The sequence below is a fragment of the Vipera berus genome, assembly GCF_964194415.1.
Source record: "Vipera berus genome assembly, chromosome: 1".
NCBI classification, from domain to species: Eukaryota; Metazoa; Chordata; class Lepidosauria; order Squamata; family Viperidae; genus Vipera; species Vipera berus.
This window is the reverse complement of record NC_138202.1, coordinates 345,617,254-345,633,662: the sequence shown is the minus strand read 5'-3', so window position 1 is coordinate 345,633,662 and position 16,409 is coordinate 345,617,254. Positions and strand designations below refer to the sequence as shown.

The 16,409-nt window shown below is 42.4% G+C and overlaps 1 protein-coding gene across 1 annotated transcript in view; it reads right to left on the bottom strand.

Annotated features, from left to right (window-relative positions):
* The window catches only part of LOC308671550 (sphingosine-1-phosphate transporter SPNS2-like), a 156,276-nt gene that overhangs the window by 103,479 nt on the left and 36,388 nt on the right, over positions 1 to 16,409 (bottom strand). The window lies entirely within an intron of this gene.

Here is a 16,409-nt window from a genome sequence, read left to right as displayed (position 1 = left end):
CCTGGTGCCCAAAAGATTGTGGAACTCTGCTTTAGGAAGTTCATATATTCACACACAAATGTTCTAGCACCCTTGTTATTTTCACTGTAAATGTTATCATAAACTATTGGATGTCAATAGATGTCAAATAAAATAAAAACCCAAAGATTTTGCTCAAAAAACCCCCACCTAACATAAGCTGAGGTGGAGAAGCGGGGGTTGGAGTGTGCGTGTGTGTGCTTGTGTGTGTGTGTGGGGGGGGCTAAATGGATCGTGCCATTTTCCTTCTGGTAAATGGGTCCGCCAGATGAGCCATTCTGTGACCACAATGTATTCTCAAATGATTGCTAAATCCAAGATTTCTCTTGAAAACTTATCCAACCGTTCCTTTCTTGAACCCTCAGTTTGGAAATAACATGGGAAGAAATTATATTTGGATATGTTTTTTATCAAGAAATAATTTTATACAGGGTGCAAAAGGATGGAAAAATAAAAAATTAGAAAAAAAGAAAAAGAAATGAAAAGATAAAGGAAAATGCAAGAAACAGGGATAATCAAGGAAAGAACTGAAAAAAGAAGGAAATAATATCCAACATTTAGGGCAAAGAAAAAATCAATATGGCAGCTGCAACCACACAATTGAAGCCCTGCCCCCTTTACATGTGTTTCATGGTGTGCATAAAAAGGGGTGGGAGGGGATTCAATTGTGCTATTACAGCTGCCATGCTGACTTTTGGGACCCTCCCCGAGGGGGTCCCTGTCAAGAATTATAAATGGCAACTTCTTTTGTTGCTTAATCTTTAAGCCAGACTTGAATTAAATGACCATTGACTAGAGGACCATCCTCTACAAAGCATGCCACTTTCCACATGAAGATTAAGAGCCTTCCCTAATTGGTTTATTTGGGGATGGTTGCAAAGGGGCAGAAAAGATGTATCACATGAGATGGCCCACGCACAAATCCAACAGAACACACAGACACAAACACACCAAGGATGTGCATGTCTAACCCCATTTCAAAGAAAAATAAAATATTCTACATTTTGCTTTCTCAAATAATGTTTGAAAAATATAATAGGATGGAGAGATTTGGATCGAGATGACTGGATCACTAATTTATGCTGGAATAATTCAGCTGAAACTTCAGGCCCTAGGCAGAAATTCCCCTTGCCTTCCTGCAAAACTCTGGGTGGGGGCACGAGGGCACTTTAAAGCTGAGAATGCATATCTGGAGTAAGTCAACTTTTTGAAGATTTGGAATTAGATTTGATTTTTATTACTGATTATGACTTTTATATACCACCTGAATTGGACTCTAGACAGTTGTGAGCCACTGTGATGCCTTCTGGTTCAGGACTAGATTGGAGTGGGGAGCTATTTTGTGAGAGGACACACATCCTGTTCCAAATGCACTTTTAAAGCAGATCAGACACTCTGAACAAATTGCTTCTGCTCTTTGTGATTCTGTTAACATGCAGAAAACAACACATATGTATACCTGCCCTTTGTGGCCTGATCAGTGTACAGTTGAGGACGTCATGGCAGCGCAACAGAACACAACTAATGTTGCTAGTTTCTGAGCAAGATCTTTTAATTTGTACATATTTTAATCCTATATTTTATGTCATATAATATGCCTTATTTTAATTGTGATGCTTCTGACATGAATAAACAAATGGATCCAACACAGTCCTTCTACATTTTTATTAAGAACAAAATAGTCATTCACTATTCCCAGAGAACACAGCTGTTGGGATTGTTAGCTTCTGATCTCTGAATGAAAGTGGAAAGAGATACAGTAAAGAAGTAGGGAAATTCACAAATGGGTCATAGAAGCAGGAAGAAGAAATGAGGAGACCCATTTTTCATTTCCTTCCTCCTATTCTCCAACATTCAACGAATATCATCCCAAGTCCTCACATGGCTGAGCAGAGTCAAGTCAGAGGGCTTCTCCTATTGTGGCTTGTATCTATCTCTTCCCCACACCACAAACATTGTAATTCTATATTTTATTAGTTTCTAATTTAACATACAAAAAATACAAAAGAAAGTGGGAAAGTAAGGGAGGGAGAAGGAAAGGGGAAAGTATAGGGGGAGAAAAGAGGGGAAAAAAGAAAAGAAAAGGTGTTGACTTCCAATTCCCTTTGGTGCAGTAGAATAAGCTAATAGCATCAAACTTCAGCTTTTTACTTTTAAAAAAGGTAAAGGTTCCCCCGCACATGCGTGCTAGTCGTTTCCAACTCTAGGGGCCGGTGCTCATCTCCGTTTCAAAGCCAAAGAGCCAGCGCTTGTCCGAGGACATCTCCATGGTCATGTGGCCGGCATGACTAGACGCCAAAGGCGCGCGGAACACTGTTACCTTCCCACCGTAGTGGTCCCTATTTTTCTACTTGCATTTTTATGTGCTTTCGAACTGCTAGGTTGGCAGAAGCTGGGACAAGTAACAGGCGCTCACTCTGCTACGCGGCACTCGGGATTCGACCCGCCAAACTGCCGACCTTGTGATCGACAAGCTCAGCGTCCTAACCCACTGAGCCACCGCGTCCCTTTTTTACTTTTACACAGTAATATAAACTAGCCATTTCTATAACAACAAACCTATCTAATCGATAAAACTTAAAATCAAAGTTTCATTTTTTTAAGCACAAAGTCCAGAAGTGGTTTCCAAGTAGAAACAAAAGTAACTGTGTTTTCTTCTTTAAGCAAAGCAGTCAATTTAGCCATCTCTGCTAACTCCCTCAACTTTTGCAGCCATTCATCCATTGTGGGAATCAAAGTGTCCTTCCATTTTTGTGTATAAACTAATCTTGCTGCCCTTAACATATGTAACATCAAAGTTCCATTCCCCCCCCACACACCATTAAACCCAAAATAAACATTTCTGGTTCTATCTTTATATTCAATCAATCAAAATAGAGCTGGAAGGGACCTTGAAAGTCTTCTAGTCCAACCCCCTACTCAAGCAGGAGACCTTATGTCAGGGGTAGGCAACCTCGGCTCTTTTATGACTCATGGACTTCAACTCCCAGAATTCCTGAGCCTGAAGTCCATGAGTCATAAAAGAGCCGAGGTTGCCTACCCCTGCCTTATGTCATCCACAAAGATTGCAATTCTCAATCCTACAGTCTCATTTTGGCAACCCCAAACTTGGCATTCGACTCCCAATTGTCAGAAATGGAGCAATCGGATGGTTTTCTAAGTGCCCATGCCTAATTCGACAACTCACTACGGCTGCAGAATGAAAACAGAGACCCCCCCAATTCCAGTGCGAATATGCTTGGGAGGAAAGAGCCTGGGGAAATCTGCTTTACTAATTGGAGCGAGCCAATTTCCTACTTCACCCTCACGCCTGTTTGGACCTCCTCTGGGCCCTGCAACTGTTTTTCTATCATTTCCAAAGAATTAAATTGGAAACTGCAGTGGTGACGCAAGAGCACTCAAGAGAAGCAATTCTATTGCACGTGTGACTTTTTGCCCTTAAAGCCTCCTCTGGGGAGTTGCTGTTTTTACTTCCTTTCCTCAATTACATTTCCTAATTTCTTCTCCTCCCTGCACATGCAAAACCACAAATTCCCCAGTGTGTGTATGTGCGTGTGTACTGCTTTAAGGATACACAAGACAGAGATCAAAGGGTTCATTGGTCAACTATTATCTGGGTTTACATATGACCCTGAGATCTGGATCCCCCAACATGATGTTCAGCAACTCTTTGCTTCTCACTTGCTCAGCTTTCTATCCCATGTCAAAAAAAAATTTTTAAAAAATATTTTTTAAAAGTTTAAAAGGAATGGGAAGTGAGCCCACCACAAGAGACAAATATAAACAAGAAGGCTCAAGAACATCCGAGAAGAATATCCAGCAGAACAATGGGCAGCAAGCTGGTTATCACCTTTAAAACCTTCCATAACACAGGGCCAAGTTATCTGTGGGACTGTTTTTCTCTGAGCATATCTGTCCGTCCCACTAGGCCAGATAGGGTGGGTGTGCTATTGGCCTCCTCCCTTAAACGCTGTCATCTGATGGAGGTGTCAGAGGTGTGCCTTCTCTACAACTGTCCCAGCCCTTTGGAATTGCATCCCACCTAAGATTCAAGGGGCCCTTATTCTTTTGTTGTTGTTGTTGTTAGTTGTGAAGTCGTATCCGACCCATCGCGACCCTATGGACAATGTTCCTCCAGGCCTTCCTGTCCTCTACCATCTTCTGGAGTCCATTTAAGCTCACGCCTACTGCTTCAGTGACTCCATCCAGCCACCTCATTCTCTGTCGTCCCCTTCTTCTATTGCCCTCAATCTTTCCCAGCATTAGGCTCTTCTCCAGTGAGTCCTTCCTTCTCATTAGGTGGCCAAAGTATTTGAGTTTTAGCTTCAGGATCTGGCCTTCTAAAGAGCAGTCAGGGTTGATCTCCTCTAGGACCGACCGGTTTGATCGCCTTGCAGTCCAAGGGACTCGCAGGAGTCTTCTCCAGCACCATAGTTCAAAGGCTTCAATTCTTTGGCACTCAGCCTTTCTTATGGTCCAGCTTTCACTGCCATACATTGCAACTGGGAAGACCATAGCCTTGACTATACGCACATTTGTTGACAGGGTGATGTCTCTGCTTTTTAGTGTGCTGTCTAGATTTGCCATGGCTTTCCTCCCGAGGAGCAAGCGTCTTTTAATTTCTTGGCTACAGTCCCCATCTGCAGTGATCTTGGAGCCCAGGAAAATAAAATCTGTCACTACCTCCATTTCTTCCCCATCTATTTGCCAGGAATTGAGAGGGCCAGATGCCATGATCTTGGTTTTCTTAATGTTTAGTTTCAACCCAACTTTTGCACTCTCCTTCTTCACCTGCAACAAGAGGCTCTTTAGTTCCTCTTCACTTTCTGCCATTAGAGTGGTATCATCTTATTCTTTTAGCCTTCTAGAAAGTCATGAAGACCTGTCTCTTCCCCCAAGCATTGCTTAGGATGAAGACTGAGTCAGGAGACTAATAGTCTGATTGGACTGGCATATGATGGGAAGAATGGTTCTGTTTTCATTCTTGTTTTTAAAAAGTTGTTGTGGGCCACCTATTGTTGTATGAGATAGGAGTCCACAGCAATAGCAACAGCACTTAGATTTATATACCGTTTCACAGTGATTTACAGCCCTCTCTTAAGTGGTTTATAGAGTCAGCCTATTGCCCCCAACAATTTGGGTCCTCATTTTACCAACCTTGGAAGGATGAAAGGCTGAGTCAATCTTGAGCCAGTCAGGATCGAACTGCTGGCAGTGAGCAGAGTTAGCCTACAATACTGCATTCTAACCACTGCACCACCAATCCATATAAGACTTAAAACAAGGAAATAAACAAACCAACTTCAACTGTATTCCTTCTGGTAAAGGCTCTGCAATTAGCCCTGCCATTTTCCAAGAGTGTCCATACCATACTGTCCAAATGTTAAATAGGCCTGCTGGCTGGCACCTAAGTCATAATGAAGCAAATCCATTCATTTGTAAAAATAGGAGACACAGAGCTTAAAATGAAATTCTCTGTCCATTTCATGCATGTATAGGACTTGATTTCTGGGTTTGGCAGTAGTGGATATATTGTAGGTATATGACTTCTTTCATGTCTACATTCAAACCTACTTAATTAGTCATGTTGTGTCTTTGAAGCTTCTGCAGTCAGATTGAACTTCTGGAGAGGGGAGTTCACAGCTCTGCTATGAAAGTTGGTAGAAGATGGAAAAAAGGGCAAGAAACTATCCCAGCCAGTCTTTCAGATTAACTCCCTTAAATTTAAGTGACTGGGTCATCTGAGTCTGTTCTCCTGTCTGCTCAACATGTAACACTTCCACATGACCCAGTATGACATGGGAAGCCAACTATATCATGAATGAACCATTAAAACTGAACTCTTTCATAGGATGTTTGAAGAAGAATCTTGCTGTTTAATGGAACAGAGGCTGAATAATGCTATTGTTCTTTATGTTGAGACAACTGCCAAGTTGATTTGGAATAGTACTGTAGTAGTACCATAGTTGTTACTGTTATTAATAAAGGAGGATATTTGTAGCTCAGGGTTGAAATGCAGGGTCCTTGATGTTCTCTGAGCTTGGCTGTTTTCTTGCAGATGTGTCATTACCCAAACTAGGTAACATCCTCAGTGCTGATGATGTTACCTAGTTTGGGTAATGAAACGTTTGCTAGAAAACAACCAAGTTCAGAGAGCACCAAGGGCCCCTCACTGTTATTTATAGTTGTTTTCATTGCCATAAACTGCTGGGAGTCATTGGGATATATTGTCTTGGGACACAGGCCGCAGCAACTGCATCCTGCTAACTTGTTTTAATGTCTAGTGTGTTGTCTGAACGCTGCTATACAGCTGAAAGGACATATTATTATTATTATTATTATTATTATTATTATTATTATTATTATTATTATTATTATTATTATTATTATTATTATTATTATTATTATTATTTGTATACCGCCCTTCTCCCGAAGGACTCAGGGCGGTGAACAGGGCAAACATATAAAAATACAAGATACAAAAGTTAAAAAGAATTAAACACAATGCCCAGGCTAAAACAATAAATAAATATATTAAGAAAAACAATAAAATCCCAACCCATCCCCCATCAGGCCAGGCCGGCTTGTTCGAATAAATAAGTCTTCAGATCGCGTCGGAAGGAGCGAAGGTCGGGCGCCATCCGGAGCTCAACCGGCAACCGATTCCATAAATCCGGGGCGCCCACAGAGAAGGCCCTCCCCCTGGGGGCCACCAGTCGACATTCTCTGACCGGTGGCACCCTGAGGAGGCCCTCTCTGTGGGAACGTGCAGGGCGGAGGGAAGTTGATTTAGTTTACTGAGTCCAACTTCCTGCTCATTAAGGAGTCCAATTTATCGGGAAAGCATTTTTTAAGGTAACGTTAAAGTTACAAGAATGGCATGTCATATCATTAAAGCCAGTTTGGTGAGTAAGGCATCAGGCGGAAGAACGGTGAGTTCTAGTTTCACCTTAGGTACAAATTCGGCTGGATGACCTTGGGCCAGTTCCTTTCTCTCAGCTCTTCGAAGAAGGCAAGGGCGAATAACTTTTGAAATTCTTGTAAAACAAACCACAAGGACTAGTCTGGGCTGTTGCAAGGAGTTAAAATTGACTTGAAGGCACACAAAAAAAATGCACCATACCATTAGATCAAGTATATGTTGGGGTTAGGTGGTTCAAAGCAATGCAAATATTCCTTCTTTTTAAATTATAGATACAGAAACTGAAGGGATTTAAGGAAGAGGGCATGAGAAATTGACATAGACAAAAGGATATATAGTCTTGACACAGCAGTTGAAAGAAAAAGAAAAGCATTTTAGCAATTCAAAGGGCCCATTCACTGGAGCAAAAGCACTTTTATGCAACTGAAGATACGCAAAAGAGTTGCTGGTGGCAGACAGAAGTTTTTGCTGATCAGAACATTCATCAACATGTCTCAGGAGAATGACAGCAGGCAGGAAACACCCTTCCATGAGAAATGGTGCGTTCGTCTTTGGCAACTGCTGTACAGATTACTTAAAACGTGCACAAGCCAATTAATTGCCATCCTCATACATATACGTATGAGACTATTATACAAACAGATTTTGCTGACGTTCCAGAGGAAAATCCATGAGTTTGGGCCATGAACCCAGCTGACTGTCACACAGTGGTAATAACAGCAAATGCCAAACCAGACAGAGAATAAAAGAAAGCTGTGGAATGAAACATGCAGCAAATGATATTCATAGGAGAAACACAAACTCCCTTTTTTTACAACCCTATAATCCCTTAATTCAGGGTAGAGTTGGGATGACTGGATGGAGCTGAGCATTTACTGGCCGGATGCCCTTCCTGATACCAGGAAGAATTAGCAGCAGATATTTCTTCTTCGCACACTAGGAGAGAAACATCTGCCACTAGCTAGGATTGAACTCTCAACCTTCTTAGTGGAAGGTGAGTATCTTCACCACCAGGCCACTCAGGAGAAACACAAATGTGATAGAGAAAACCCATAAATTAAGATAATCCTGTTTCAGGAATAATAGCTTCTCAGATCTGGCTATTCAATGGGCAAACATCCCAATTTTCATGCAACAGACCTTTTGCACATGCTGCTGAAAATTCAATAGATTTTTTTATCAGTGAATCTGTAGAGGCACCAATTTGGGGAAGGAAGAAATACATTTAACTCAAGTCCATTCATCCAAATGCAAATACAAATACCGGTAGTTCTTGACTACAACTGAGCCCCAAATTTCTGTTGCTAAGTGAGACAGTTGTTAAGAGAGTTTTGCCCCATTTTATGATGTTTCTTGCCACAGTTGTTAAGTGAACCACTGCAGTTGTTAAGTTAGTAACACGGTTGTTAAATGAATCTGCCTTCCCCATTGACTCTGTTTGTCAGAAGACCATAAAAGGTGATCCCATGGACCATGAGACACTGCAGCCATCATAAATATGAATCAGTTGCCCAGCGTCTGTATTCTGATCATGTGACCATGGAAATGTTGCAGCAGTTGTAAATGTGAAAAACAGTCATGAGTCATTTTTTCCAGTGTCCTTGTAACTTTGAACGGTCACTAAACCAACTGTTTTAAGTCAAGGACTATGTGTACATTTACTATACCAGATTTATCAATATATGGTTGAAATGTGAAATCTTTACTTGTAGACGACTTGGGAGTAAGAAATCTAACTTCCATACTCAGACAAATACCTATAGACTGGGTTCTCACAGTACCCCAGATTAAATGTGGTTGGCTCACTATGTTGTGAAAAACCAGCCAGTTGAGTCTATGATTCAGTGTCAGCATGAATACAACTGGGTTATTCCGTAAGTGGGTAAGTAAACCATGAGGAGTAGATCTGTTATGCAAACATAATTGCTCCTACAGGGAAACAGCGATTCATGAGGAACTGGACACGATTAAATGAAATGACTTGCTCTTTTTCCTTTAAAAAAAATAATATTTAGATGGGAGCTTAATTATCTGTTATCTGTTATCATTATCAACATTTAGCAACAAAAATACCATGATGACATTTTCAGTGATAGAGAAGAGGGGACAGAACAATAAGTGCAAATAAAATTTCCATAGACCAAAAATATGCACAAACAGGCTGGCTTAAGATGTTCTCTGGCTGCAGATTAAGCTTCCGAACCCTCCTTAACTTTACTATTTCATGTACAAAAAACAACAGGTCTGGTAAGCAAAATTGAATTCAGCACTGGCTCCCTCCAGTACTTCTGTGCTAAACAAATCTATATTTCAGTGCTCATTTTGTCGACCACACTTCAATTTTCCAAGGAAAGACAAACCGAGTAAAACAGATCCCACATTAGGAAAGAAGGGACATTTCCAGAATTATTTCAGTTAGCATCTGGTAGATCTCTTCATTAATGTCCAGCATTTTCAAAATATGACAATAAATCTGAAATGACCATAGGGCAATGATGGTGAAACCTTTGGGCTTGGCGTGTCAAAAATTTGGAAAATGCTTGACTTTGCTGGTGTGTCAAATCCTACCCCACCCAAAACAAAAGAGAAACAATTCTCTATCCCCACTCCCAGCTACCCCTGAACAAATGTACTTGGCAGCAGTGCCAAAGCTGGATCTGAAGCAGAGATCAGAGGCTTGACTTTAGCCCTAGTACCCCCACTGCCATGCAAGCTTTGGGGAACAACACAATTGCTCCTGCGGCTTAGCACACCCAAGGATCTGTCACGCAATGCTTACTTTCAGGGGCTGTTTTCTAACAGGTCCCTGTGGCTTCCTAAACACATGGCCTTCACTTTTTATAATTCTTTAAATACATTGTCAAGCACAGGAAATCAGGAGTCCTGGCAGTTCAGATGAAAATATATGTTTGTTGTATGCTAAAGCTTTCTATAAGAATCTGAACTACTGATGGTCAAAGCAAGTTGGTAGATTTTTTAATAATTTTATTTTAATAATATTTCTATACCGCCCTTCTCCCGCAGGACTCAGGGCGGTGAACAGGGCAAGAATAAAAATACAAATTACAAAAGTTAAAACTAAATTAAATAAATGCCCACATACTAAAATAGATATTTAAAACCTAATAAATAGCCCCCGATCCCCCCATCAGGCCAGGCCAGCTTGTTCAAAAAAGTATGTTTTTAGCTCGCGGCGAAAGGAGCGAAGGTCGGGCGCCGTCCGGAGCTCAACCGGGAGCTGATTCCATAGCTCCGGGGCGCCCACAGAGAAAGATCTCCCCCTGGGGGCCACCAGTCGACATTCTCTGACCGGTGGCACCCTGAGGAGGCCCTCTCTGTGGGAACGCACAGGGCGGAGGGAAATCGATGCCGGCAGCAGGTGTTCCCTGGTGATAAGACAATGGAATTCAAGATGGATGGACATAGATCTTTTGTGGGTGCAAAGGGATGTGAGACTGATGACAGCTTTGACCCCTCCCTCAGGTTCAGCCTGATTATCTCCTACATATATACTGTATATATATATTTAAAGTGACCAGGAGGTGGGGGAGGGAGGAGAAAGTAGCTCCTTACTTTGGCAGGGTTACAGCCATAGTACTTTTTTAAAAATAGGGTCATTACACCTATCTAAATATTCATGGTTCTATTTTATTTAGTTATTCTTTGAAAAATTAACAGAAAACCATGCTGTTGCTTGTTTGCCACCAAATTCAATCCATTTAATCTTGAGTGACTCTGAGTCAAAAGAGAGAACATTAGGTTCTTCATAAAGCTCATTACTTTCAGGCTGATGATGCAGCTAGTTTAAAAAGACATTTGTGTTTACAAGCCAATGTAGTCTTGTACAAGCTTTATCCATTTGATTAGTTTCTGGTTCAAATGTATCGTGTGAATTCAGAAAATTGGCTAAATGACTTTGGTGACCCACAAGAACTTATTATTCTTATTGTGATTAGGAGCTGTGATGGTGCAGTGGTTAGAATGCAGTATTGCAGGCTAATTCAGCTCACGGCCAGAGTTCGATCTTCATCAGCTCAAAGTGGACTCAGCTTTCCATCTTTGAGGACCCAGATTGTAGGCGGCAATATGCTGACTCAGTAAACCACTTAAAGAGGGCTGTAAAGCAGGGCTCTTCAACCTGGCCCCTTTGAGGACTTGTGGACTTCAACTCCCAGAATTCCTCAGCCAGCTATGCTGGCTGAGGGATTCTGGGAGTTGAAGTCCACAAGTCCTCAAAGGAGCCAGGTTGAAGAGCCCTGCTGTAAAGCACCGTGAAGCTGTCTAAGTGCTATTGCTATTGCTATTGCATGCACCTGCCCAAACTGGCCATGAGTTTCAAGGACAATGGAGAACCAGAGTCTACACAAGGTTAATCACAATGAGAAACGATTTAGCAGCAGTTGCTATGCACCCAAGCTACTTATGACACCGTGGAAGACTTTCCTAGAGCTATAATCACTTGGTCTTTGGAAACCGGCCCACTCTCAGTTAGACAGCAAGAGTTTCACCAAGCGCCACATTGCCAGGCCCTCTGCAAAGCCATTCCTTTTGCCCAATCAGGTTCTCCCTCTTGTGTTATCATTCCTGTGGGAAGAAGATCTGAGCTATTCCATCTTTCCCCAAAGGGTTCTGGCTCAGCTCCAGCTCACGCAACAAATAATTATAAAGTTCAGAAGGCAAAGATGAAATGCAATTAACTCAGGGAAGGAGAGAGAGAGAGAGAGAGAGAGAGAGAGAGAGAGAGAGAGAGAGAGAGAGAGAGAGAGAGAGAGCGCCTTAGAAACAGGGACTCTTGCTGTGGAGTAGATGAGCTGAGATGTATTAAAAAACACACAGACAGAAGCCAGCACAATTGTTCTGCATCGCAGACCCCCCCATCCCCAAGAGCCTTTTTGGCACAATCAACTTGTGCTGTTTATGTACTGTCTGGACGTGTTACCCAAAAGACAAGTAGACTGGAGTTAAGAGCGTGCCGGCATTCCATTCATTTTTATTAAAAGACACTTGAAAAGAAATCGAAGGTGACAGAGAACCTGGTGGCCTTCAAGAAAGTTACCTGGAGGCAGGCTTAAGCTTATGGGTGCCACACTCCATGCTTTCTTGGAAAGTGGATGCACTCCTACATTTTGTATTTCTAGATTTTTTTTTCTCATATGCCATGCTGGCAGGGGATGTTGGGAGTTGCAGCCCAACACCTGTCGAAGGTGACTTTCCAAAATCCCCAATTATACGTAGTCCTGGACTTACAACCATTCATTTAGCAACCACTCAAAGTTACAACTGCATCGAAAAAAGTGATTTACGACCATTTTTCACACTTATGACCACTGCAGTAACCCCATGTCAAATGATCAAAATTCAGATACTTAGCAACTGGCATGTATTTCTGATGGTTGCAATGCCCCGGGGTCATCTGATCCCCTTTTGCGTCCTTCTGACAAGCAAAGTCAATGGGGAAGCCTAATTCACTTAACAGCCATGTTACTAACTTAACTGCAGTGATTTACTTAACCACCGTGGCAAGAAAGGTCGTAAAATGGGACAAAACTCACTGAACAACTGTCTTGCTTAGCAACAGAGATTTGGGGCTCAATTGTGACTGTAAGTCGAGGACTACCTGCGTATCTGAATGTTTCAAAGACTGAATTTTGAGTTCTTGCAAGTTGCAAATTGCATGCTTATCCGTTGAGCTGCAGCCCAGCCCAGCCTTTTGACTCTGTCTGTTCCCATCCTCAGTTCAACGTTGAGAAACAGTGCAAAGTGGTGGAATCAAATTCCACTGCAAACCGAAACCGGCCACCTAGACACCGTGTGCAATTTGCTTTTACCTCAGACCTCAAGAATGATGCCTTTGGAAGTGAGAAACGTGTGTGGTGATTTCAAAGGCTAGCTGTGCCTCAGTCAGAAGTCTAAGCTAAGGAATGCCAGCCTGATTTGTACAACCTTCTAGCAGCAAAGCTGTACCATAATCAAGCCTTTCATCTTGCTCATTAAAACATGCACATCCACAGTGCCAGCTCTGCTCTCATCCGAACGATGCCTGGGAAGAAAGGGAGTTGAGCAAAGGGCAAGGAACTTCAGAGGTTACATAGAGGTACAAGGAGAGCATCTCAGGAGACTTTAAAAGTCTTTTTTCTCCCCTTTTCTGCTTCCTAGCAAATTAATTCCTAGCAAATCTGGACTGAGATGCTCTACATACAGTCACTCATGCGCTCGTGACCTCCTGGTTAGACTACTGCAATGCCCTCTACATGGGGCTGCCCTTGAGGACCACCCGAAGGCTTCAACTGGTGCAGAATTCAGCCGCACGAGTTTTGATGGGAGCTTCCCGATACTCCCGTGTAACACCTCTTCTCCGTGAGCTGCATTGGCTTCCGGTTGCCCTCCGGGTGAGATTCAAGGTGCTGGTAATGACCTATAAAGCCCTAAATGGCTTGGGTCCGGACTATCTAAGGGAACACCTGCTGCCGGCATCATCTTCTCATCGTCCTGTGCGCCCCCACAGGGAGGGCCTTCTCAGGTTACCGCCGGTTAATGAATGCCGGCGGGTTATTCCCAGGGGAAGGGCGTTCTCTGTGGGTGCGCCTGCCCTATGGAACCAACTACCCACAGAACTTAGGACTGCCCCCGACCTTCGCTCATTTCGCCAGGACCTGAAAACTTGGCTCTTCGATATGTTTGGTCCAGACTGTGGGGTTGTTAATTTAACTGGGTTTTAGATTTACTCTTGGGGCTTAAATTTAATTTAATTGTTTTAATTGTTTTTAATTTTTTGTATTCATGGTTTTAACTGCCCTGTAAACCGCCCTGAGTCCTACGGGAATAGGGCGGTATACAAATCCAATAAAATAAATAAATAAATAAATAAATAAAGGGAAAAGTGGTTGCTTGTAACAACTTAACTCTTATTTAATTTCCTAATGGCCAGCAGTTAGCAACATTGCTAACATTAGGCAATGCTAATGGTCTTTCACAGCTGAAATTTAAACTACTTTTCAGTTTTGGATCCAGTTGCAATCTGAAATATATGAGATACAGTATATATTTTCAGTGCCTGTTCTGATTCCCAGTTCTAAAGCATTCAAAACTCCAACTTCAGCTTTCCTTTAAATGCTAAATTTAATATTTATGTCCAGTGGTGGGATTCGGCCAGTTTGCACCCTTTCAGCAGCACCAGTAGCTAATTTTTTGTTTGCCAAGCCCAGAATGGACTTCCAGAAGCGGCATCCACACAGAGAACCGGTTGTTCACATATTTGAATCCCACCACTGTTTATGTCCCTCTTTTTCTGCAAATATGAACCTCAAAACACGAAGAGGCAGCTGTCACACCGAGCTTCATATTCTGGGAGTTCGCAACTACAAGTAGTCCTTGACTTACAACAGTTCACTTAGTAACCATTTAGAATTACAACGGCACTAAAAATTGTGACTTATGACCATTTTTCACACATATGACTGTTGCAGCATCCCCATGCCCACGTGATCAAAATTCAGACGCTTGGCAACTGACTCATATTTATGATGGCTGCAGTGGCCCCGGGGGTCATGTGGATCCTCTTTTGTGACCTTCTGAAAAGCAAAGTCAATGGGGAAGCCGGATTCACTTAACAATGGCAGTGATTCACTTAACAACTGTGTCAAGAAAGGCCGTAAAATGGAGCAAAACCCACGTAACCAATGTCTAGCTCAGGGGTAGGCAACCTTGGCTCTTTTATGACTCGTGGACTTCAACTCCCAGAATTCCTGAGCCAGCCATGGATCAAGGTTTGATCTTCATAGGAGTTTAATCTAGATCAGGGGTTTTCAAACTCGGCCCTTTTATGACTTGTGGACTTCAACTCCTAGAATTCCTCAGCCAGCCATGCTGGCTGAGGAATTCTGGGAGTTGAAGTGCATGAGTCATAAAAGAGCCAAGGTTGCCTACCCCTGGTCTAGCTTATAAACAGAAATTTTGGTCATAAATCACAAATACAGGACCACCTGTAATTGTTTGTGCCTTCATGAGTAATTTTTCATATGCATACTTGTACAAATCTCAAAATACCAGCATTTACACCAATTTCCCCATCCTGCCTTTCTCTATGCTTCAGGCTATGTTTTGGCATCATCGCTGTCCACCCACAGACCCCCCTGAGTCAGATATTAAGTGGCGTGATTAGATAAAGGGAGCATTTCTTGCAGCTTGAAAGAAGACCAGATGGAGATAGACAAATGACAACCAGGAGCCCTCAGGCTCAGCTGCCAGAGGCTGGATTGCACTCTTCATAGCCATGTGGGAATGCTGAAGGAGTTATTCCAAGCAGGAACTTCTGATTTATTTATAAGGCAGTATACGAATTATCACACCGAGCAATAGGCATCAGAGTCCACCAGCTTGGTTTATACATTTCCAGAGGGAAAAGAGGAAAGCATGCATTTCATTTGGTTCCTGAACTCAGCAATTCACTGAACCCTAAAATAAACTCCATGGGCAGTGTTCACAAAACACAAAGCCTCAAATTCCTAACCAAAGTTAGCATTAACCTTGCTGGCATATTATATAGGTCTGCACCTGCTAAGTCTTTACCTGATCCAGTTCTGGCGGTTTCATGGATTTAGCCAAAAAGTTGTTCCCAATTATATCTCTGGATATGAACTGCAGGCCTGCTACAAAACGTTTTTTATCTCCTCATAATAGCCAAGATACCTGCTTTTAATGCTCAGAAACCTGGAAGCTTGTGGTATTTGAATGGTTTCTATCAGAAAAAAATGGCACTTCAGAACAGCAATAAACGCTAATAGATAAGGATTTCAAAAGTGCTACAGGGGAAAAAAACTCTTTCATTCATCAATGAAAAACTTAACACTGATAAGTAAGAGGTTATTCTCTTGAGATCACAACTGCAGTAGTTAAATTTTCTCCTTCTTGCGTGCTACAATGACTGAAAATCAGTCATCCCCAAATGTTTTTTTTAAAAAATACAGCCAACCATGCAATTAAAATTAACTGACCTCAAGGCTCAGCCTCTCCTTAACAGAAAAGGTCCCACTAATATAGTATTGCAATCCTGGGTTGTATAAACAGAAGCACAGAATCAAGATCACGTGAAGTATTAGTAAGGTAAAGGTAAAGGTTCCCCCGCACATGCGTGCTAGTCGTTTCCGACTCTAGGGGCCGGTGCTCATCTCCGTTTCAAAGCCGAAGAGCCAGCGCTTGTCCGAGGACGTCTCCGTGGTCATGTGGCCGGCATGACTAGATGCCAAAGGCGCACGGAACGCTGTTACCTTCCCACCGTAGTGGTCCCTATTTTTCTACTTGCATTTTTACGTGCTTTCGAACTGCTAGGTTGGCAGAAGCTGGGACGAGTAACAGGCGCTCACTCTGCTATGCGGCACTCGGGATTCGACCCGCCAAACTGCCGACCTTCTGATCAACAAGCTCAGCGTCCTAACCCACTGAGCCACCGCGTATTAGTACCATTTTATAA